Here is a 23,848-nt window from a genome sequence, read left to right as displayed (position 1 = left end):
CTCCCAGATTGCTAAATATTCAGGTGTCCTTTTCATTTCAGACTCTATCACATGGACCCTCCCCATCAGCTTATCTCTGGAAATGAGCTGCATTAATATAGCATTCAAACATCAGGGCATCACTGCAGAGGCCCTGGATCAAGGAAGCCAGGGACGGGATCATTTAGAAGGTTGCTGAGAGAAATGTGCAAGGAGTTAGCTTGCTTATGTTTTAGCTGGGGAGACTTGGAGTGAATGGGAGCTGCACAGAATATGGCTGTCATGGTCCCCACACAAGCTGTGACTCTGGGCCCCACAGAGAGCTGCTGCTACTTTTGCGGCTCCAACCGGTGCTCTTGTCTCCTGCCTGGTAGGAGTTTGCCCTGACCTGCCAGAGGAGGAAGGAAGAGAGCTTCAAGGATGACAGCTTCAATGGTGATCAATAGTTCTCATTTAGCTGGAGCGCGAGTTGTGGAGGGGTGAATTGAAAGCAGCCCACCCCAGAGCCGATGTCCATTGCGGGGGGAGGGGGCTGTCTCTCAGCCAGTGTTACCTGCTTGGAGCATATGAAAAGAAGGCTGGTGGCTCTTGCACTACTTTGCATTCTGCAGGAAGCTACACAGCTGTAAACTAGCCACCAGAGAGACCAATAATCATAGAATCTCAGGGTTGGAAGGGACCTCAGGAGGTCATCTAGTCCCACCTCCTGCTAAAAGCAGGACCACTCCCCAGTCAGATTTTTACCCCAGTTCCCTACCTAAATGGCCCCTTCAAGGATTGAACTCACAAGCCTGGGTTTAGCAGGCCAATGCTCAAACCACTGAGCTATCCCTCTCCTGCTCCCAATGGTGGGGGGTCACTTCTGCTCTGCTTACTGGGCCTGGAGTCACTTCCATTGCAACAAAAAAAAGATGTGTAGAATTCCCATGCAGAAAGGGAATCGCACCTGCCGGCTCAGTAATGTCCCATCCAGTGCCCAGAATCACCATGCGCTCCTTCGGACTCTGGGGGGAGGGGCAGACTCTGCCGAGCCATCTGACTGGTTCGCAATGGGGTTTTAACTTCATTCCAGGGATATCAAAGGCTGAGAGTCTATCAGAGGAAAGGAGCTGGAAGGTGAGACAGGAAGGAACTCTGGCTGTGGCCTCAAAGTACGGCCACCAACTCTTGCTGGTGGCCGGTATGACAATTTTTCCAAAAAACTTAATTAGCTTTAGGAAAAACAAAGAAATATGCACATATACCTGTCCAAATAATTGTAATTTATTTCTGTAGGGTTTTTTTTTGCAGACTCAGTAATAACAACAATGTACAGTTGTCTCTATTCTTTACTGGACCTAAACAGAATAGAAACACAAATAACGTGTTTTGCATGTTTCTTTCTTTTTTTGTTGTTCCTTTTGCTTTTTTTTTAATAGAATTGCTAGCTAGTAAGTCTTTTCTGTGAAAGGTGATATTGTATGTTTGTTAATATCACTTTTCACAGCAATAGACTTGTTTGCTGGCTGGGAGGCAGTGAAAAGTGTTATTAACAAACATACAAGTATCACTTTTCACAGCAGACTTACTCAGGCCTGGCAAGGGGACAACTTAAGCCTTGGATGGGGAGTTGGGTAGGGAGGCATTGGAGGCTGGGGTGATGGGGTAATGGGTCATGGGCCGGGGAAGGCAGCTGGGGCCAGAGGCAATGAGGGTGGTGGTGACCCTGAAGCCCAATGGCTGGAGCCTGCCGCCACATGGCTGAAGCTGGAAACCTGAGCCCCTCTGCCCATGGGAAGGTGGAAAATTGACAGCAGCTGTCTGCTTCTCCGGTGATTGTGGCTCCGGGGGGTGGGGGCAGGGCCCAACCCATACTTGCAGACCAAGGGGAGAGGCAAATGCTTGGTCCCCCCCAATCACTGCCCAGGTGGCTGTGGCCACAAGAAAAGCCTCTGTGGCTGCATTTGAGAAATGCTGCTCTAGGGTATCACTTGGCTTCCTGGGTGGGTGGGGAGAGGGAGAGGCACAGAAATGCCCTGGGAACTACATCCTTGCACACTTCCTTCCAGGGCTAGAAAATAAGTTCCTGGCCCCGTGGCAATAGTGAGGAATAACCTGTGAGATGCTGTGCTGGCAAGTGAAAGAAACCCTTCTTGGTGCTGTTTCCAAAGCTGGGTCTTTGCTTTCAGTCTCTTCTCCTGCTATGGCACATTGCTGTGCTGAGATGGATGGCACTGTAGGCTGGAGCTGGTTTAGCCAGGATAGGAGGTGACCTGAGGGACATTAATAAACTGCCCTAGCAGATTATTGATGTGTCCCACATTAGCAGCACTTGCCATCTCAGAAGTGCCTGCAAGAAACCAAACACTCGCAGCCCGAGAGCCAGGGAGTGCAGCAGCACCACCAGCGCCCCTAGCTGCAGCAGCTATGCTGAGAACTGTCCTGCCAGGGGCTGGGGCTGAACTAAACCATTTCCTGGGGCAGCCTCCTACACCTGTTCCAGGCCTCTGTTATCCAGGAGGTCAAACTGGATGAAACTCTGTGACTCTATGAAACCCCCACAAACTGATATTTCCCCTGTCCTGGAATAGCTAGCTTCTCTACAGAGCCTTGCCTCATCATTAAACCCTCCTCTTCAGCAGTCTGGCCAGCAGGCTTTCCCTGGGACCTCACAGAGGTCCCAGGTCCAAGTAACATACCTAAACATCAGCTGATCCAGGCAGCAGGAAGTTAAACAGTGGGCTGGGCTGCCAGCTCCTGGAACTGCCTTGCTGGCCTCTGGTAGCTAGATCAGCATGGGGCCTTGTCAGGGTTCCCTCCCCACTCTGAACTTTGGGGTACAGATGTGGGGACCTGCATGGAAGACCCCCTAAGCTTATTTCTACCAGCTTAGGTTAAAAACTTCCCCAAGGCAAAAATCCTTTCCTTGTCCTTGGCCACCACAAACTGAGTTAGACAAAGATCCAGGAAAAGGACCACTTGGAGCCCTATCCCCCCCCCCCAAATATCCCCCAAGCCTCTTCACTCCCTTTCCTGTGGGGCGGGGGGAGCTTGAGAATAATATACTAACCATTAGGTTAACAAAGTGAGCACAGACCAAATCTCTGGTTTTTAGGACACTGAAGATCAATCAGGTTCTTAAAGAGAGGAATTTTATTTTTAAAAAAATGTAAAAGAATCACACCTGCAAAATCAGGATGGAAGATAACTTTACAGGGTAAATAAAAAGATTTAAAACCCAGAGGATTCCCCTCTGATTCTGCTTCCCAGTCACAAAACAGGAATAAAATTACCAGTACCTCTTAGCATAGGGAAAATTCACAAGCTAAAACAAAAGATAATCTAATACAATTCCTTGCTATTACTTACAATTTGTACTCTTAGATGCTTATTTCAGGTAGGGTTTTAGGAAATGTTTTTTTTTTCCTGTCCTGGTCCCTCTCTGTCCGAGAGAGAACTACAAAGAGAGCACAAACAAAAACCTCCCCCCACAGATTTGAAAGGATCTTCTTCCCTTATTGGTTCTTATGGTCAGGTGCCAACCAGGTTATTTGAGCTTCTTAACCCCTTACAGGGAAAGGAGGGATTTTATGCTCCCCTTAGCTGTGTGTTTATGACAGGCCTGCTGGATTTAGCAGCTGGGTTGGCTTCATGCCTTAGCGCTTCAGTAATGTTTCCATTCTGCAAACTCCCCTGTTGTTTTGCTCTCTGTTCCCGTGGGTGCAGGGCTGGGTGGGTGCTGCAAAGTGTTATGTAATTTCTATGTAAGTGACTCTTTGAATTCTTTTTGGAATAAGTAGGCTGGCAGAGGATAGCACTGACTTCCTCTGGCTTATTATTGTGTCCCAGATCAATAACTCATGGCACAGACCTGCATCAAATGTGTGTGTGAGATTCACGCAGCCACTGCTCACATGAGAGGAGCAGGTGGGCTCAGTTCTAACCTCGAAGCTTGCAGAGCCTGCTGTAGAGCTCATCATTATGCTCAGGCCTTGGTTTCTCGCAGCAGTTTGCTTTGATGTTCATTTCAGAGATGTAACTTAGGTACAGCAAATCTATATCCAATTACAGCTCCTGAGACAGCTGCTGTGTTCCTGGAAGGTGAGAGATGTGCATTCCCTCATGCCTTGGCAGTTCTTTTATAGAAATCCCTAATAGGAAACCAGTTCATAAAACCACCCCTGCCTGGGCATGTCACATGGCACAGCAGCAAGCACCTGGTAGCACATGAGCGGTTTGAGCCAGTGCACCAGTCACTGCAAAGCCTGATCCTGGGGCTGGTTCTGCCTGCTGGCTGTGGCCCGAAGGGGCTACTGCCCTGGCCTGCCAGCATTGGAATGCAGCAGTGCTCTGGCAAAGCTCCTTTTCTCCAGCACACCCGGATGCCAGAACACAGGCGTGGTGTAGGACTTACTGGGCAGCAGGTGCAGCGGAAGGCCCCTAAAAGTGGGAGGGCCACTCGTGCTGAAACCGTGGCGGTGGCCCATACACCACCCCTTCCCCCAAGGCTCCGCCCCCATGCCGCCCCTTCACCCAAGCCCCATCCCTGCACCTCTCCCTGCTCACTCCTCTCCGTCTCCTCCCTCCCATTGCTCACATAGCTCTCCCACTTTTAAAAGTGACGGGCCATGGCCCCCTGGCCCTGCCTGTTCCAGCACCCCTGCTGGGCCGGAACTGAATCGCTCTGGGCTGCTCTTGGCACCAGTGCTCTGGTACACAGGCAGTGACCTTCACCTTTCTCTGCTTCTGCCATGGTCAGATTTCAGCCACCTCCAAAGAAAACAGGTTGCAACTGTCCCATGTAATTCAGATCATGCCCAACTCCGTTCCCTTTCAACAGAATTAGTATTAAATGGCAATCTTATAGGAGTAGAGAGAAACCTATCGAATAAGAATACATCCCCTCAGTGGGATAATATCAAAGTAGTAGAATGCTGGCATTACACTAACTGTTCCAGGGTATGACAAGATTACCTGGTAAATTTCCCACAATGAAACTCTGGCTTCTGGGAGAGATGAGATAACGCAGAAATGGCAGGTGTCTCAGAGACAGATCCAACAGAAAGAGGGAAGGATGACAAGGGGGAACCGATGAGCACTCATTTAGAGCAACATCAAAATGTTCAGAACAAAATTAATCAAGGCACTAAGAGATGTGAAGAGAAGAAATTTTTCAATTGCCTATGTGCCAGTGCTAGGAGCCTGGGTAATAAACAAGAGGAATTGGAATTACTCATTTATAAGTGTAAATGTGACCTAGCTGGTATAATTGAAACGTGGTAGAAAGTGTCACAGGTTGGGAATGTTAAAATCACTGGTTATAACTTATTTAGGAAGTACTGAATGGGCAAAAGGGGAGGGGAAGTGTCAAATACCATTCCTTGTTTCTGAGTTACTGACAACTTCGATACACATAATCTTGAATGCTGATGGATCAGTATCCTCACAGATAAACACAGCATTAGGTGCTAGCTGATGTGTGCTACAGACAACTGAATCTCACACAGGCACAAGATAACCAGCTCCTTGAGCACATCCCTGTAATGTGTAGGGGAAAAGCAGTGTTATCACGGGGGATTTCAGTCTGAGTGACATAGTCTGGAGGTGTCATGTTGACAGTACAGTACTAAATTGTCCTTGGAATTTGTGACATTCTGTACCTTGGGGGAGCGTATGGTAACCCCCATAGCCCTCATTTTCATGTAACCGTGATCTTGCATATGAAGCATGCCTTGTAAGGTATCAGGGGAAAGGTTACGATCTGCTGAAAGCCATTTCTCTATCCATAGATGTGCATCATTCATGCATATAAAGTTATGGGAATTGTGTTGTATGGTTGTCACTGAAACATGCTGTAAGTTGGGGAATCAGCCAGATATTAGCTTCCCAGAGGCAACAGGAAGGAAAGTAACCAACACCCGGGCGGGGTGTCAAACAACCATCAACAGCCATTGTCCAGCAAGAGAGCTACAATGCAATAACTCACCTGTATGAGGCCACACCAGGGGAATTGCTCAACCAATGCCCTCCAGACATGCCTGGACATGTGCTCTCCAAGCACATGGACTGAGAGTATAAAACAGAGAGTGGACACACACTGGGCCCTTCTCCTGCCCCCACCTTTGCTGCAAGCAATTAAGACACTGAGAAGAAGACAAGGCTCCAACAGCGGAGATTGGCCCAAGTTTAAGGAACAAACCTGTATATTAAGGACTGCAATATCCAGTGGGGTCAGAAAAACTGCTTAATCTAGATGTTGCCCAGTCTAATAGGGTTGAGAGTTCAGACTGCGCTTATATTTCATTTTAATTTGGTAACCACTCTGACTGTTTGCCTATCACTTAATATCTATCTTCGTAGTGTGACAAGGCCAGGCCAGAGGGCTACAGGAGAGTGATAGAAGGCAGATATATTAGCCCCAGGTTAAGTAGGTCCCCATTTCCCTGGGTAAGGTAACAGGGAAGGTTCCAGAACAATCAGGAGCTTTCTGGAAGCAATTAAGGCAGACAGGCTGATTAGAACACCTGCAGCCAATCAAGAAGCTGCTAGAATCAATTAAGGCAGGCTAATCAGGGCACCTGGGTTTAAAAAGGAGCTCACGTCAGTTTGTGGTGTGCATGTGAGGAGCTGGGAGCAAGGATCTGAGAGTGAGCTGCTGGAGGACTAAGGAGTACAAATGTTATCAGACACCAGGAGGAAGGTCCTGTGGTGAGGATAAAGAAGGTGTTTGGAGGAGGCCAGGGGGAAGCAGCCCAGGGAGTTGTAGCTGTCATGCAGCTGTTACAGGAGACACTCTAGACAGGTGCAATCCACAGGGCCCTGGGCTGGAACCCGAAGTAGAGGGTGGGCCTGGGTTCTGCCCAAATCTCCCAACTCCTGATCAGACACAGGAAGAGTTGACCCAGACTGTGGGTTCCACCAGAGGGGAAGATCTCTGCCAATAAGTACAGGACCCACCAAGGTAGAGGAGGAACTTTGTCACAGTAGATAATAAATGTGTTTGTTTGTTCTACCTGAAGCAGTGCATTTGGTTTGAAGTGTGTCAGAGACTCCCCTTGGGATAACCAGCCTGGTGCATATCAATTTCTTTGTTAAATTGACGAACTCATATAAACTTGTAGCATCTAGCAGGCATAACTGGACACTGATATTGGCTAGTGTCATTTGGTTGCACAATCCAAGGAGCAGCTTACATGCTGTCACGGAGTCCCTGGGTGATGCTGTGGAACTGCTCCCCACAAAGCCAGTCAGGACTCTGGGGAGCCTCCTCTCCCTTGGAGCAGACTGTCTTCAGGGCAAGAAGCTCACATGTCTTCACCTCCTGGGTCTCTCCTTGGAGCTTTCAGCATCCTCTGCCCCTCCGTGCGCTTCCCACAGCGAGTCCGCCCCAGCAGGGTCCTGGGGAAGCCGCAGGGTCCTGCACCCCCACTTTGCAGTCAGATGTGACTCTCAGCCAGCCAGTAAAACAGAGGTTTATTCAATGACAGGAACATGATCTAAAACAGAGCTTGTAGGTACAGTGAATGGGACCCCTCAGCTGGGTCCATTCTGGGGGGCAGTGAGCCAGACCCCCATGTCTGCACTTCACTCCTTGCCCCCAGCCAGATCCAGACTGAAAACCCCTCCACCCCTCCTCCTCTGCTCAGTTCCTTTCCCAGGCCAGGAGGTCACCTGATCTCTTTGTCTCCAACACCTTCAGTTGGCACCTTTGCAGAGGAGGGGCCCAGGCCATCAGTTGCTAGGAGACAGAGTGTCAGGCATTTAGGTGCACTGGCCCTTTGCTCTGCAGCAATCACACACCCTTATTCCACCACCTAGATACTTAAGAACTGCATAGGTGACACTGAGGCACCAACACAGTATTCAGAGAAAACATTAAGAACATTCCCAGTTCATCACACATGCCAGAGGCTGTGCATGAACAGCCCAGGAATGGGGAGTCTCACAGCAGAGTAGGGTCAGGCTGGCTCCCAGAGTCAAGGATTGGAGTGACCTAGCAGATCTCTGGTCCAGATAACACCAGAGGGGAATGTCTCAGAATTTCTAAACATTATAGATAACAATTTCCTATCTCAAAAAGCGTTACAGCCAACATCGAGTAATCCTACATCAGACTTCATCTTGACCGAGAAAGAGGAACTAATCACAGAACTAAAAATTAGAGGTTGCTTGGGTGCAATTGATCATGACTTGATTACAATTGTGTGCAAACAGAATAAAGTCCAAATCCATTATTATAAAAAACAAAACTGGGTGTTTTAAAAGGGCCAGGGTCACAAAGCTGAAAACAATTATGAGCCAAATCAGCTGGGAGAAAAAATTTCAACAGAAAAATGAATGATAATTGGGAATTGTTAAAAAATATTTTCTTGGATGTCCAAAAAGCCACAACTGAGAGAGAAGGCCACATTATTTAAAAAGCCAGATTGCCTTAGAGGGGAGGTGAAGGCAGCTATACAAATAATTTACATATATAAAACAAATGGGGGAAAGGGGAAGTTGATAGTAATTACTAGGGATTGGAAGGGATTGTAGAAAATTGATGAATATTAGGAACAAAAGGGTAGAATTATCAGTAATAATGCAGAAAAGGCAGAAGTGTTCAATAAATATTTCTGTTCTGTATTTGGGAAAAGGCTAGATGATTTAATCATATGATATAATTGTGATGGGTTGGATCACAGAAACACCCTTGGGGCTGCCAAATGATGTGCCAAGACTACTTCGGCCCCTGCTTTCCTGCCCTGGCAGCCTGGGACTTCAGTGCCCTGCCTGGTTTGAGCCAGACCCGCTAGCCTGCTGCAAACCCAGATCCAGGGTCTGAACCATGTACCCTACAGCTGTAGGCTTGACTGAAAGCCACCTACAGACATGTTCCTGTCTTTAACACTCAGAGGCCCAACTCCCAATGGGGTCCAAACCCCAAATAAATCCATTTTACCCTGTATAAAGCTTATACAGGGTAAACTCATAAATTGTTCGCCCTCTATAACACTGATAGAAAGATATGCACAGCTGTTTGCCCCCGCAGGTATTAATACATATTCTGGGTTAATTAATAAGTAAAAAGTGATTTTATTAATACAGAAGGTAGGATTTAAGTGGTTCTAAGTAGTAACAGACAGAACAAAGTGAATTACCAAGCAAAATAAAATAAAACAGACAAATCTATGTCTAATCAAACTGAATACAGATAAAAACCTCACCCAGTAAGCTTCCTTTTACAGACTAGTCCCCTTCTAGTCTGGGTCCAGCAATCACTCACACCCCCTGTAGTTACTGTCCTTTCTTCCAGTTCCTGTTAGGTATCCTTGGGGGTGGAGAGGCTCTCTCTTTAGTCAGCTCAAGACAAAATAGAGGGGTCTCCCACTGGCTTAAATAGACTTTCTCTTGAGGGTGGAGACCGCCTCCTTTCTCCTATGCAAAGTCCAGCTTCAAGATGGAGTTTTGGAGTCACATGTCCATGCATGACTCAGTTTTTACCAGCCAAGCCACATTCCTGGGAAGTCTCAGATGTGGATTGGCATCTTCAAGTTCATTGTTGGCTTAAGTGGTTTTTGATTGGGCACTTAATTTGCACTTTTCTCAAGAAGCTGACCAAATGCTCTACTAGGCTAGTTAAAATCAGAGAGTTGGAAGGGACCTCAGGAGGTATCTAGTCCAAGCCGCTGCTCAAAGCAGGACCAATCCCCTGACAGATTTTTACCCCAGATCCCTAAGTGGCCCCCTCAAGGATTGAGCTCACAACCCTGGGTTTAGCAGGTCAATGCTCAAACCACTGAGCTATCCCTGCCCCCTATAATCAAGGGGGGAGGGATGTACTGGCTATAATAAAGCCAGTACACAGACAATATTCATAACTTCAAATACAAAAATGAGACATGCATACAAATAGGATGAATACATTCAGTAGATCATAACCTTTATGTAGATATGTTACATGACATATGTAGCCTAAAACATATTCCAGTACAATCATATACAATCATAAGCATATTCCATAAAGCCTTATGGAGGGCACCGCCACAATGATGATAGAACACTTTCCATTCTGGCAGTAACCCATGAGGTTTTTAGGGACATAGGACTGGGACACTGATCCAGTCCCCTGTGGTCACAGGTAACCCTATCAAATAATCCTATTCATACACTTATCAAGATACATCTTAAAACTAGTTAGGTTTCTTTCCCCCACTACTCAGAGTGGGAGGCTGTTCCAGACCCTCACCCCTCTGATGGTTAGAACCTTCTTCTCATTTCCAGCCTAAATGTATTCTTGGCCAGTTTATCCCCATTTGTTCTCGTGCCAATATTGTCCTGTAACTTAAATAGCTCTTCCCCTCACTGGTGTTTACCCACCTGTTATATTTACAGAGAGCAATCAGATCCCCTCAGTCTTCCTTTCACCAGGCTAACCAAGCCAAGTTCTTTTAGTCTCCTCTCAAAAATAGTTTCTCCACTCCTCAGTTCATCCTACTAGTCCTTCTCTGCCCCTGTTCTGGTTTCAATTAATCTTTCTTGAACATGAGTGAACAGGATTGTACACAGTATTCCAAATGAGGTCTTACTAGTGTCTTGCATGAACACTTCCCAAGGGTGGTGGTAGATTCTCCATCACTGGCCATTTTAAAATCATGACTGGATTTTTTTTTCTTAAGATCTGTTCTAGAAATTATTGTGGGGCAGGTCTCTGGCCTGTCACACACAAGTGGTCAGTCTAGATGATCACAATGGTCCCTTCTGGTCTTAAACTCTATGATCTCTACTGGAAATTCCTTGCTGGCTATATCCTAGGTTCTCATTTGCCTTTTTCATGACTACATCACATTGATGGCACACAGTCATCTGTAGTGCAATCGACTAATACAGCCATGGTGGGTGATGTGTTTGATATATTCAATTGTTGTATGCAGTGTAGTTGTCAACCATGTCAGTCCCACCTTGTCTCTCTAATATTCTGGGATCGACACAGCTACAACTACACTGCATAATACAGCCACGTCATTACTCTTCCTTTGTCATTTCCTACAGATGAGCCCCCAATTTATAGCAGAGATTCTTGTTATAAGTGCATTACCTTGCATTCTGTACTATTACTTTTAATGCAATTTCTATTACCATGTTAAACGGGAGCATCTATATTTCTAAATCAGCAGGTCCAAATAACTTGAATCTGAAAGTTTTAAAAGAGCTGGCTGAGGAACTCTCTGGACCGGGGTAGGCAACCTATGGCACGTGTGCCGAGCTGATTTTCAGTGGCACTCACACTGCCCAGGTCCTGGCCACCAGTCCGGGGGCTCTGCATTTTAATTTAATTTTAAATGAAGCTTCTTAAACATTTTAAAAACCTTATTTACTTTACATACAACAATAGTTTAGTTATATATTATAGACTTATAGAAAGAGACCTTCCAAAAACGTTACAGTGCCAGTAATCTGGCATGTGAAACCCTAAATTAGAGTGAATAAATGAAGACTCAGCACACCACTTCTGAAAGGTTGCCAACCCCTGCTTTGGACCATTAAAATGGATTTTCAATAAATCTTGGAACACCAGGTAAGTTTCAGAGGACTGGAAGAAAGCTAATACTGTGCCAATATGTAAAAAGGATAAACGGGTTGACCTGAATAATTATAGAGCTGACAGCCTGACATCAATCCTGGGCAAATAAAGGAACAGTTGATAATTGACTCGATTACTAAAGAATTAATGTAGGGTAATATAATTAATGACAATAAACAGATTAATAGAAAATAGATCTTGTCAAATGAACTTTATATTTTTTATGAGATTACCGGTTTCATTGATAAAGATAATAGTGTTGATGTAATATACTTAAACTTCAGTAAGGAATTGGTTTTGATAACTGCATGACATTTTTAATAAGAAACTAAAACAATATAAATTCAACATTACACATATTAAATGGTTTAAACACTGGCTCACTGAGATGTTTCCAAATGTAATTATACATGGGGAATCACCATCGAGTGGGTGCGTTTCTAGTGGGGTCCCACTGGGATTTGTTCTAGTCTAACACTATTTAAACATTTTTATCAATGACCTAAAAGAAAATTTTAAAATCATCACTGATAAAGTCTGCAGTTAATGCAAAGATTAGGGGAGTGATAAATAATGAAGAGAACAGGTCACTGATACAAAGCGATCTGGATCACTTGGTAAGATGGGTACAAGCAAGCAGCGTGTGTTTCAGTATGGCCAAATGTAAGGTCATGCATCTGGGAACAAAGAATGCAAACCACGCTTGCAGGATGGGGTGCACTGTATCTTGAGAAACAGTGACTTGAAGATGGACTTGGGGATCCTGATGGATAATAAGCTAGACATGAGATCCCAGCATGATGCTGTGGCCAAAGGGGCTAATGCGACCCTTGGCTGTATAAACAGGGAAGTCTCAAGTCAGAATAGAGAGGTTATATTACCTTTGTATTTGGCACTTGTGCGAATGCTAGTGGTATGTTTTGGTGTCCACAATTCAAGAAGGACAGTGAAAAATTGGAGAGGATTCAGCCAAGAATCACAATAATGATAAAACGATTAGAAAGCAAGTCTTACAGTGCAAGTCTCAAGGCGCTCCATCTCTGTAGCTTAAGAAAGAGAAAGTTAAAGGGTGACTTGATGACAGTCTCTAAGTCACTATGAGGGGAACACAAATTTGTTAATAGAGGGTCTCTTCAGTCTAGCAGACAAAGGTATAATAAGATTGAATGTCTGGAAGTGGAAGCTAAACAAATTCATACTGAAAATAAGGCACAAATTTTCAGCAGTGAGGGTTTTCAGTCATTAGATCAGCTTACCCAGGGTTGTGGTGGATTCTGCATCGCTGGGAATCTTTAAATCAGGACTGGACATTTCTCTAAAAGATGTGTTCTAGTTCAAACAGGAATTAATTCAGTGCAGATCTCTGGCCTGTCTTATGCAGGCAGTCAGATTAGATGATCACAAATGGTCCCTTCTGGCCTTATACTCTATGAAAGTATGTAGCTAGCTACCTCCTCCAGTGTTCTGCTCCTTCCTTGTAGATCTTGTATGACAGGGCAGTTATTTCCAGGGTTTCATGTCTGCTCATTAACAATGAGAGAACAGTAGGCATTTACTGATAAAAGATCCTGTTTAAACTGTGTTTCTTGCTCTGAAGAACATACCTGGAAAGTAGGTTGTACATGGAAGCCTCCATTTCCCCAGTCTACACCAATGTTCCAGCTCTACTCCCTAGTGTTGTTGTTTATTTCCACTGTGGCCCTTCCCGATACAGATTTCCCCACAAAGAAATGCTGTTGTTTTTCCCTAAGTCTTACTTGCGTATCCATTAGCTTCTCTACACAGCACCCCAGTGGTACTATATTGCTATGCAAATAGAAGAAAGCTCTAATTTACAATATAGCTAAAAATAAAGAAGCATTATTAAGATTAATTATTAAAATCTTCCAGGGCTGTTGATACAATTTAAATGTTCTTACGTGACAACACTGTGACCTGTCAGCAATCTGATTGGCTGCAGTTCCTTTAAAGTTGACAGTCACCCTTCATTTCCCAGGCCATTCTGCACAAGCTGAGCTTTGAGGAACATCACAAGCATTCTGAGGTGTCACTGTGTCAGTGTTGGGAGGTCACAGTACAGTGTAACAAAGCTGTGACACCCCAACTACGACGTTTTCTCTGGAAGGCAAAACTAGTTTGAGCTCACGCCCTTGAGGACAGCTCATAAACCCCATTGCCTTCTTTCGCTTCACTGCTCACCGGAGGGAAAATGAAACTTCAAGAGGCTCTTGCCTATTCATTTCTAAATGATTCTTTCATTTAAACATGACACTGTTGGAAATGCTTGTCCCATTCCATGTCTGCTGTATCTCTTGCAAAGCTTACACTGCTCCATGTGCTCGCAAGTGTGTGCGGTCGTCAGTGTTTGCATTTGAATATGCCTCTTGTGCAATGTTTTGAACTTCGTGACACAAATTTTAATGTCACTGAATTTATATAATATGCAAATTAGCCCATCATATGGAGTCATAATTGCTGAGCATAATTTGCATACCAAGTGAGTGCAGGCTTCAGATATGAAGTTTGAGTCTTAGTGGCTCCGAGGGGTTGTCACTGTATGAACCGCTTCCATTGGTGGCAGCTGCTCTGACAGGCTACCCAGCTACTAGCTGAGGTCCTGTTGTAGGACAGGTATGCTCAGGAAATCATGCTATGGCAGTTGTGCTTATTTGGCATGTCAGGTCCTATTTTATATTAATGGCCAGACTGTGCCAGCCTCTCTTCTACCTCCACCTCCTCAGCATGGAGCAAAGAATTGTTATTCTTGGCTCATCATAACTGTGAGGAAAATCAGATCCCATCTGTTTCTTTCAAAAGGAGGGAACAGAATGAGAGAATCGGCAGCAAACTCCTCTTGCTAAACACCCCCATCCTGCCCATCACCATCTCTAGCCTTGCTGTGCCTCATGCTTGGGTCAGTGGTATAAACAAAGTGCCTTTCCTCCTGGCACCATCAGTCATCTGGCTGGTCCCCAGGGGGCCATCCGAAGCCACCTTGATAGCTACCTACCATGAGCATTAGCCTGGTAGATGGCACTTCTGTGCACCTCAGTATTAAAACAACCTTTGCTGGACTACCATGCAGGTTAGAATGCTCCTACAGCACCAAGCACAATGGGGCTCTGGTCTTTATTGGGATTTTGAGCACAGCCAAAGTATAAATAGCTCTAATAAGTAATTAGCTGAGATTTCTTTAGCTCTGTGGCAAAACAGGCAGTTCTTCAGTAATCTCCTGTTTACTCCTGTGTTACATTGTTCACCTAAAACTCAGACAAGAAAGAACCGTACCAGTTTCCATACCAGTTTTGTTTAGCCTCCAGAGGACAGTTGTGCAGCTCACTTAGCTGTTTGCTTCTTTTTCTTTTTTGTACTTAAAGTGAATATTTAATTAAAATGTTTGGAAAAAGAACTTGCGACTGCTTCCTGCTAAGTCAGTAGCAGCCACACCTCGGGCCCATGAATTCCCTTCGATAAAAACCTGGGCCTTCAGCCTTGACATGAGTTCTGGACTCCAGACACCTGAGTTCCTTGGATCTGCCTGTGCGACTCAGGCAAATCACTTAATTTCTTTGTGCCTCAATTCGGGGTAATGAATCTCCCTTTCATCCTGTCTTTTCTCTCTCCTCTCTTTGAGGAGGGAATTTGCAAAGGCAGACCTGGGAATTGATGCCTTTCCCACCTCCCCTCAACTGTTCAGCTCTCTCGGGTAGGGCCTGTCTCCTGTGTATGTTCAGCACCTAGAAAAGCGTGGCTGTGTGCTTTGCTGGGCTCCAGGCACTACCATAGTAGAAGTGATTACAGCTGGGTAAAGAATTGAATTTCATTTTTGCAAAACATTTCTAACAAGTCTGAAAATTAATTTTTTTAGAAAACAATGTTTTCAGTGAAAAATTAAAAATGAAACTTTTTTCAAGACATTTTTCTTCCCTACTCCCCCACTTTCTTCCTGGAAAAGGGGGAGGGAAGCAAATGAGAGAAAATTGGAGGGGGAACCTTAAAAAAACCCACCCAAACAAATAAAAAACCCCTAAACTAAAATTTGTAAAAGGTTCAAAAATTTTCATTGGAAAAAATACAAATTTTACTAAAGTGATTTTTTTTCTGTAAAAATGTCATTTTGGTCAAAGAGCCATTTTTTGTCCCCCCTCTCATCCCCCCAACCCAACAAAAAAACTGCCAAAAAGTTTTTGATTAGCTCTACACATTGTAATAATCATTGCAGAGATGGATGCCTCCCAATGGAGAGCACACCGCTTTCTCCAGCATTTGTTCACCTTAAAATACAAGGAAAGAAATCCGTGAAGCTCAGAGACTGTAGAGTTAGGGTAGAATTTTCAAAAGTATCTAAATAACATCAGAGCCTAAGTGCTATTTTCAGAAGTGACATTAGTCCCTTGTGAGGCTTGATCTCATTAAATGTCACTGGGATGTAGTCTCCAAAGTCACTTTGGAAAGGGCGACTTAGGCTCTGAGATCTTTTAGGTGCTTTTGAACTGTTACTTTTTAGTCAATACATCATCCCCCTTCCCATCACCAGCATGTCTTCCCTTTTAGCCACTTGTGCTGTGACACAGCCTTGGTGGTGGTAGCCGTGTGTAACAGCATGTTTTATTATTGCTTATTGAGCTTTTAATGGAAATACTGCTCAAGCAGCGGTTCAGCATAAGCAAGAAGACCCAGGGGACTGACTGTTCTTTGGAAGCTGTGGAATGCCGTGTTATAAACATTTAGAATTTACCATGTTCTGTAACTATTACCTTTTCCCTTTACGTCTGCAGTCGGTGTAGCAACAAACAGCAGTGACTTTCAGATCTCATTGCTGAATAAACTGTCCCAAGTCCTCTGCTAGAATGATGGGGAAGAGAGTGGGAGAGTGCAAGTTTCTAATCCCTCCTCACTCTGAGCCTCCCTTAGTGGCCTGGGGCAGGTCTGGTACCCTACTGGTGCTTGGTTTCCCCGAGACAGCTTTGAAAATATCGGTCCAAGTATTATTATTTAATCATAAATTGGTATTTTCTCTTCCTAGTACGTGGATGAAAGGGAATGGCGTCCCTGTCGCCCCGGGTACTGGTTAGCAGGTGTTTTCCTGTGTCTCAACAGGAGAGCCTTGATAGTCTCTCTCTCTGCTCTGAAGAATGGGCATAGTTGTAATAAGGCAAAACTCACATTTGAGTGACTGCCCTGCTCTCAGGAACCATGAGTAGGAGAGGGAGAATTGAAAGGTGAGCCAGGCAGGAGTCTCTAAGTTCCTTGGTACAAAGTCTGGCGGCATCGTCTTGTTATCTGCAAATAGGCAAGAGGAGAAATGCGTGTGAAATGACAAACCGTACAATGATGTGATGGATTTACCTCGAGCACTTTGGGGCAGACATGAGGGGAATTTTTTTTTTTCCAGATGATGTGAGGAAGGCTCCTGGCTGAAATGGCCATTCTAACAGCTCCTCTGCCTGGAATTTTATTAACACTGTTTTTCATTTTTATTACTTTGATGCCATAAAATGTTATGAAAAAGGTTCGCCTAGTTCTGTTAACCTCCAGGGAGGAATCTTTGGGGTTTGCACTCTCCTGCTGAGGCCAGATCAGCTGTGAAGCACCCTACTGGGTATAGCTGGAAATCCCTAAACACCTCTGTGCTTTCTGCTTTGCTTTTTCTAGTACAATATATTGTTCTTTTTGCAAAGAAAGCAGCAGGATAAATAGTTACATTAAAGCTGACTTGCAGAGGAGAATAGCAGTGGGATTGTGTCCTTTCCTTCTCTCTAGGATTAACAAAGAAGGGTTGAAAGGTTCTTTTCAACCTTTAAATATAAATAATGTTAAATATTGTGTTCCCTGTTTTTTCTGGAGGCCTCCATGGGGAACTTGAGAATTAGAGCTTTCTCAGCCGTTAACTGGAGGGGCTGAATCATTAAAGAAAAGATCTTTTCTCCCAACTCTTCATTAGACATTTTGAGTTAAAAATGTTCAACAAATGCAAACAAAAAACCTCCAGAGTTTTAAACAATCTGATTAAAAATCTCTTCACTTTGTGATATTATGTCATGATCCTATTAATTTTCTGTAGAAATTATCTGTAAAGCCTTCCAGGTAAACAAGATCTGAATGTCTATTAATCTGATTAATAACCCCTCTCCCCCAAAAGTTGTATCACATATATCATAAAGATGCAAAAATGGTACAAACCCATATCTTTCCTTTTGAAGCTACCTTTATTGTAACAGTAGGATCTATTTTAAACTCACAAGACAAAGGAAAGTGAGTTTTTAAATTCCATCTCAAAATATATTCAGACTTTGGCAGAATTTGCATGCTGTACGTTACAATGGCACAATAGGGCAGACATTGAATTTCAGATGTCTAATGCAGTGCTATGTGGTTTGCAATGATCTTTTTATTGTTTTTCCCTGCTTAATAAAAGTTAAATATACAAATTTGAAATTAACATGCTATTGTCTTGGCAAACAATGAAGCATGTTCTTAATCATCACTTTGGCCTGTATGGCACCTTGCTATGACAAAAAATCCTTTGCTTCACTATCATTGATGTCTGGATGGCTCTGGGAATATTGTTGGCTAGTGAACTGCTGGAGGGACAGTATGGGGAGCACAAACCATTGGGCTGAATTCTCCCCTGCATCCGCCCTCCAGTCGGCACAGGGGATGGGGTCTGTCAAGGCAGCCAGTTACATCCAATGCTGCATCCTCCCAGCCCAGTGTCAGTTATGGCACCACAGGAGCAGCTCTAACATATGCCACTGGTTGCCCCGAATGATCTTATGTGAGTGGAGGGTTAGCAGTGGAGCGCTGCTCTGCCTTGCCCACTCCCTCCCCTGTGCATGGGGTGGGGCATCTGGCACTGAAGACGGCTGTGCTGGGCTGTACCCTGTGCCTGGGGAATTCTCTGCTGGGAAGCAGTAGCCATAAAAATCTCTGCACTGTCCCTTTAAAGTGTTTTTATCATCATGAAAATGACTAGCTGTAATTATAATGATCTTGTAATGTTGTGTGTAATTTCCTGTAGCTATGTATTCCTTGCAACCAACAGTAAAACACGCATGAAAAAGAGTCACTTAAAAGGACAGCGTCAATTTGAAAACAAAATCCTGACTGAAAAGCCTGGGCCTCCTAAATTTACAAGTTATCCTGAAGATTATAACTCAAAGGTTGGTCAAAAAGAAATGTGTTCTCTCTTTTCAGTGTGTGAACATTGTCCATTTGACAACACAGTGGTTAAAGGAAGCTTCACACTCCCCTGGGATAGGAAGGTAGGGAGACCCCAATCCTGTCTCACTTCCTAACATGAGTCCTCCTGTTGGCATTAGTGGGGTTTCTCATGGGATAATGCAATGCACATGCAAGATCCGATCTGTGGCCTCCTTGTTGAAAAGACCCCTCCAGAAAATCAGCAGCTGAACAGAAACCCCTTTGTGAAAAAGCAAGAGGTTTTTTTTTAAAACTTCCTACACACTGTTCTTAGGAGCCTCTGCCAGGAACTGGATTTTAAAAAATTAGTTCTAAAAGAAGTCGCACTAATAGCGTCCCTTTAATCTCTCTGTGCTTGTGTTTACGTATGTGAACTGGGTAGTCAGACTGATCTCCCAGCAATAGGGCATGGCACTCACCGCCTGCGTGAAAGCACTGCACAAGGAAGGGGGAGTTTTACTCCTCTGGGACATCCCTGAATCCCACAGGAGCCTGTGCTTGAGTCAGAGATGTGAGCTGCTGATGGACCGTCTAGCGCAGGGGTCTCAAACATGCGGCCCGCGGGCCGCATGCGGCCCGCGGAGCTCTTCCCTGCGGCCCGCGGAGCTCCCCAGGGGAGCTCCGCAGGGGCCCCCAAGAGAAAAGCGGAGGCTCCCGCCTCCGCCCCTCTCCTGGAGCCTCGGCGCATAGAGCGCCGAGTCTCCGTCCGAGCGCCTGAGCCCCGCCCCGATCCGAGCCGCGTGGGGAGGGGGCGGGGCTGGGAGCTCTGGGCTGAGCGCTGCGCTCGGCGTGGAGCTCCCAGCCCCGCCCCCTCACCACGCGGCTCTGAGCGGGACCGCCGGAGACGCGCTCGGGTAAGGGGGGGGGGAAAGCGGGACCCGCCGGGGCCGGGCTGGGGGGGGGGGGGAAGGGAAGCGCTCAGGGCTGGGGCAGAGGATTAGGGTGCGGGGGGATGAGGGGTTCATGATGTGGGGGCGCTCAGGGCTGGGGCAGAGGATTAGGGTGCGGGGGGATGAGGGCTCTGGCTGGGGCTGAGGATTAGGGTGCAGGGGGATGAGGGCTCTGGCTGGGGCAGAGGATTAGGGTGCGGGGGGATGAGGGGTTCATGATGTGGGGGCGCTCAGGGCTGGGGCAGAGGATTCGGGTGTGGGGGGATGAGGGCTCTGGCTGGGGCTGAGGATTAGGGTGCAGGGTCCTAGTGCCTGCCCTCCGCCAGTACTGGCAAGGCAGGCTTCCCTTACCCTGAGCCTCTCCAACCCCAAACCCTCAGCCCCAGCCAGAGCCCTCATTCCCCCGCACCCTAATCCTCAGCCCCAGCCCTGAGCCCCCCCACATCATGAACCCCTCAGCCCCTGCACCCTAATCCTCAGCCCCAGCCAGAGCCTTCATCCCCTGCACCCTAATCTTCAGCCCCAGCCCAGAGCACCCCACATCATGAACCCCTCATCCCCTGCACCCTAATCCTCAGCCCCAGCCCTGAGCACCTCCACAGCATGAACCCCTCATCCCCTGCACCCTAATCTTCAGCCCCAGCCCTGAGCGCCCCCACATCATGAACCCCTCATCCCCTGCACCCTAATCCTCAGCCCCAGCCAGAGCCCTCATCCCCCCACACCCTAATCCTCTGCCCCAGCCCTGAGCGCCCCCACATCATGAACCCCTCATCCCCCCGCACCCTAATCCTCTGCCCCAGCCCTGAGCGCCCCCACATCATGAACCCCTCATCCACAGCCCTCACCCCACACTCCAAACCTCTTCCCTAGCCCTGAGCCCCCTCGCATCATGAACCCCTCATCCACAGCCCTCACCCCACAGCCCAACCCTCTTCCCTAGCCCTGAGCCCCCTCGCATCATGAACCCCTCATCCACAGCCCTCACCCCACAGCCCAACCCTCTTCCCTAGCCCTGAGCCCCCTCCTGCATCATGTACCCCTCGCCCTCAGCCCCACAGCCCTCACCCCTGCACTCCCTCCTATCCCCAAACTCCGTCCCAAAGCCTGCACCCCCACCCCCTGCCGCAGCCTGGAGCCTGCATCGAGCACAGAGCCTGCATCCAGACCCCCTCCCCCACCCAAACTCCCTCCCAGAGCCTTAGGCAGTAAATCTAAGTGCGTGTTTTGTCCTTTGAGTGAGGTGCATTACTGAGTGTATATATTTATTAAAACTACGCGCGCTTAGGGGAGGAGGTGGAGAAGAGACAGGGCAGGGGCGGGGCCTCATGGAAGGGGTGGATTGGGGGTGGGGCCAGGGGCAGCAAGGGGGCGTGTCAGTGATGCGGCCCTCGGGCCAATGCACTAGTCCTCATGCGGCCCTCGGGGTCATTTGAGTTTGAGACCCCTGGTCTAGCGGCACCTCAGCATCATGATGAGTTTTCTAATTATGGCTAGAGATTGCCAGCAGAGCACGCGGCCTCAGGGCGGTTGCAGCCATTGAAATGCCTCAGTTAATGCGGTGAGTGTCTATTAAACAGAGTTTTATTTAATCAAAATATGCCTTGATCTCATCAAAACCAAGAGGAGCCATGGCTGGGTGAGCGGTTTGTTCCTTCAGTCACACTTGGACATGAAGAAACTGCAGTGTCCTGTCCATCTGCTTCATCCTGACATCTTCCTGCCTCCTTGGGAGGACCTGTGGCTGTGTCAGGGTCACAGCCTACGGCAGCACTTCCCTGGAGACAGCAGCATGAGTGCTGATAGGTCTGTCAAACTCTCTGCTCCATGTCAGCACAGCTGGTTAAACTGCCCCCTTTCCTGGGTCCCTGGGAGATCGTTCCCTTTCACAGGGGGGTCGCTGGAGAGCTGTGTGAATGCAGGTGTGTTGTCTCTTGCTCTGTGCACAGCATACTTAATGTGAAGGACTCACACATGCACAGTGGAGTCCTAATGCTCATGTTTACTAACAATATGCAACACACGTGCTCTAGGTACAGGGCTTCTGGAACACAGTGGACAGTGAGGGTAATGAGAAGGCTCACAAACTATTTAAAGCGATACCACTCAATTCCTATACACTACAAGATTTATAAACTATCTGCTTCAGGGGGAATCAAATCCAATCTGACTGGAGCACTCAGCCACATCACACCTCCTCTTTCCCCTCCCTTCCTGGATCTAGTGTCATGGGTGGCGGGTGAAGCGCCCTGTCGGGAGGCTAGCTCCCAGCTCTACCCCGTCTGCCTGAGGCCCCATCCCTCCTGTGGCCAGCCGGCCCAGCCCAGTCATGCCGGCTAGCCACCATCCAGGACTGCTGACCCGACTCCCTGGCTGTCCCAGCCCGTGGCTGCCAGCCTGAGTTCCAGGCCACCAGCTGGAGCTGAGTCTCCGTCAGCTTCAGGGGAGAGGGGGAACGAGGGTGGGGCCATGGCCTGGGTTAGGGAAAGTTTAGCCTTCCCTGGCCTTTGGTACCCGTCGCCCATGTCTAGTGTCCTAGTTAGATCTAGCATGTCTAGTCTGGGCAGCCCCAAGTCCCATTAGTTCTAAGCAGGGATCTCCCTCCCCATGACAGGCCTTTATGGGTTGCTCTTTATTTCATAGAGCAGGTTTTTAAAAATCACTTTTTGCTAAGACTGCAGTGAAAAGCCCAAGCCCTTGTGCCTGTGAGCAGGGGGCGGCCAGCGCTTCAGCGGGGCGTTCACCCCGCGGCCCTGACCGCTGCGCCGCCTGCTGGGAGGGCTCCGTGCCGCTCCAGTCAGCGGGGAGGGAAGGACCCAGGCTGCCCTGCCAAGTTTGCTGCAGGGTGCTCCCCTCCTCCGCCCCGCCGCCCCCTACAGGGCAGCGGGAGCAGTGAACAACAACAACAACAAAAAGCAGCCGTGCCACCCTAGGTTTGGGCGGAATGCTGCCCCCTAGAATCTACCGCCCCAAGCATGAGCTTGCTCAGCTGGTGCCTGGAGCCGGCCATGGTCTTACCCTACTTTGCTGTGAGAACCCCCACTCCTGGGCTTTTCATGCACAGCCTCTAGCATGTAAGCTGCTCCTTGGATTGTGCAACTGAATGACACTAGCCAATATCTCTGGCCCCAGACACAACCCAGGAACCTCCATCTTGCAGGGTCCAGTTATGCCCGTTGGATGCTGAAAGCTTATATGAGTTTGTCAATTTAACAAAGATATTGATATGTACCAGGCTTGTTATCCCAAGGGGAGTCTCTGACACACTTCAGACCAAACACACTGCTTCAGGTAGAATAAACTAACAATTTTATTTACACAAAGATAGATTTTAAGTGATTATAATTCAAAGCACAAGAAGTCAGATTTGGTCAAATGAAATAAAAGCAAAACACATTCTAAGCTGATCTTAACACTTTCAATGTCCTTACAAACTTAGATGCTTCTCACCACAGACCGGCTGGTTGCCCTTCAGCCAGGCTCTCCCCTTTGATCAGCGCATCAGTCACTTGGTGGTGGTGTCTGTAGATGGAGGTGGAAGAGAGAGGAAGAGCTTTTTATCATGTTCTTTCTTCCCTCTTGTCTTTGCCTTCTCCCCCCCCCCTCTTCAGAGTCAGGTGAGCATCACCTCATCATAATCCCAAACTGACAAAAGGAAGGGGGGTGACTCATTCAAGAATCCAAAGGATCCTTTGTTGCTGCCTAGGCCAGTGTCCTTTGTTCCTGTGAGGCTGGGCTGGGTTTGTCCCATACATGCCCTGATGAGGTGTGAACTGCCCCTCTGCTCTTGGATAGTTTTTGCCTGGGCTTGTTTTAAGCCATGAGGACACATTTTCAGCCTCATAACTATATACATGAAATTACAACCTATAACATTACTATATTATTATAAGGATGAACATTGGGGCGTAGGGTGTTCCCCCGAGGTACAGAGCATCACACCTCCCCTCTTAGTTTACTGCAAGAGGGTTAGTCACTGACTAGCTTGAAGGCAGTTTGTGTTATAGTTCTCTTGGCATCCAGCACCAGCCATCATAGGCATGTCTATACTACGATATTAGGTCAATTTTATAGAAGTCGATCTTTAGTAACCGATTTTATACAATCGATTGTGCATGTCCCCACTAAGCCACAGTAGGTCGGCGGAGTGCGTCCTCAATACCATGGGTAGCATCAACTCACGGAGTGGTGCACTGTGGGTAGCTATCCCACAGTCCCCACTGCCCATTGGAAT

The 23,848-nt window shown here is 47.0% G+C and overlaps 1 protein-coding gene across 8 annotated transcripts in view; it reads left to right on the top strand.

Moving 5' to 3' along the window:
* The window catches only part of STX1A (syntaxin 1A), a 316,339-nt gene that overhangs the window by 188,600 nt on the left and 103,891 nt on the right, over positions 1-23,848 (top strand). The gene's annotated exons all lie outside the window — the stretch shown is intronic.

The sequence above is a fragment of the Mauremys mutica genome, chromosome 19 (assembly GCF_020497125.1).
Source record: "Mauremys mutica isolate MM-2020 ecotype Southern chromosome 19, ASM2049712v1, whole genome shotgun sequence".
Classification (NCBI taxonomy): domain Eukaryota; kingdom Metazoa; phylum Chordata; order Testudines; family Geoemydidae; genus Mauremys; species Mauremys mutica.
Note: the sequence above shows the minus strand (reverse complement) of the source record. Positions and strands in the feature narration are given on the sequence as shown.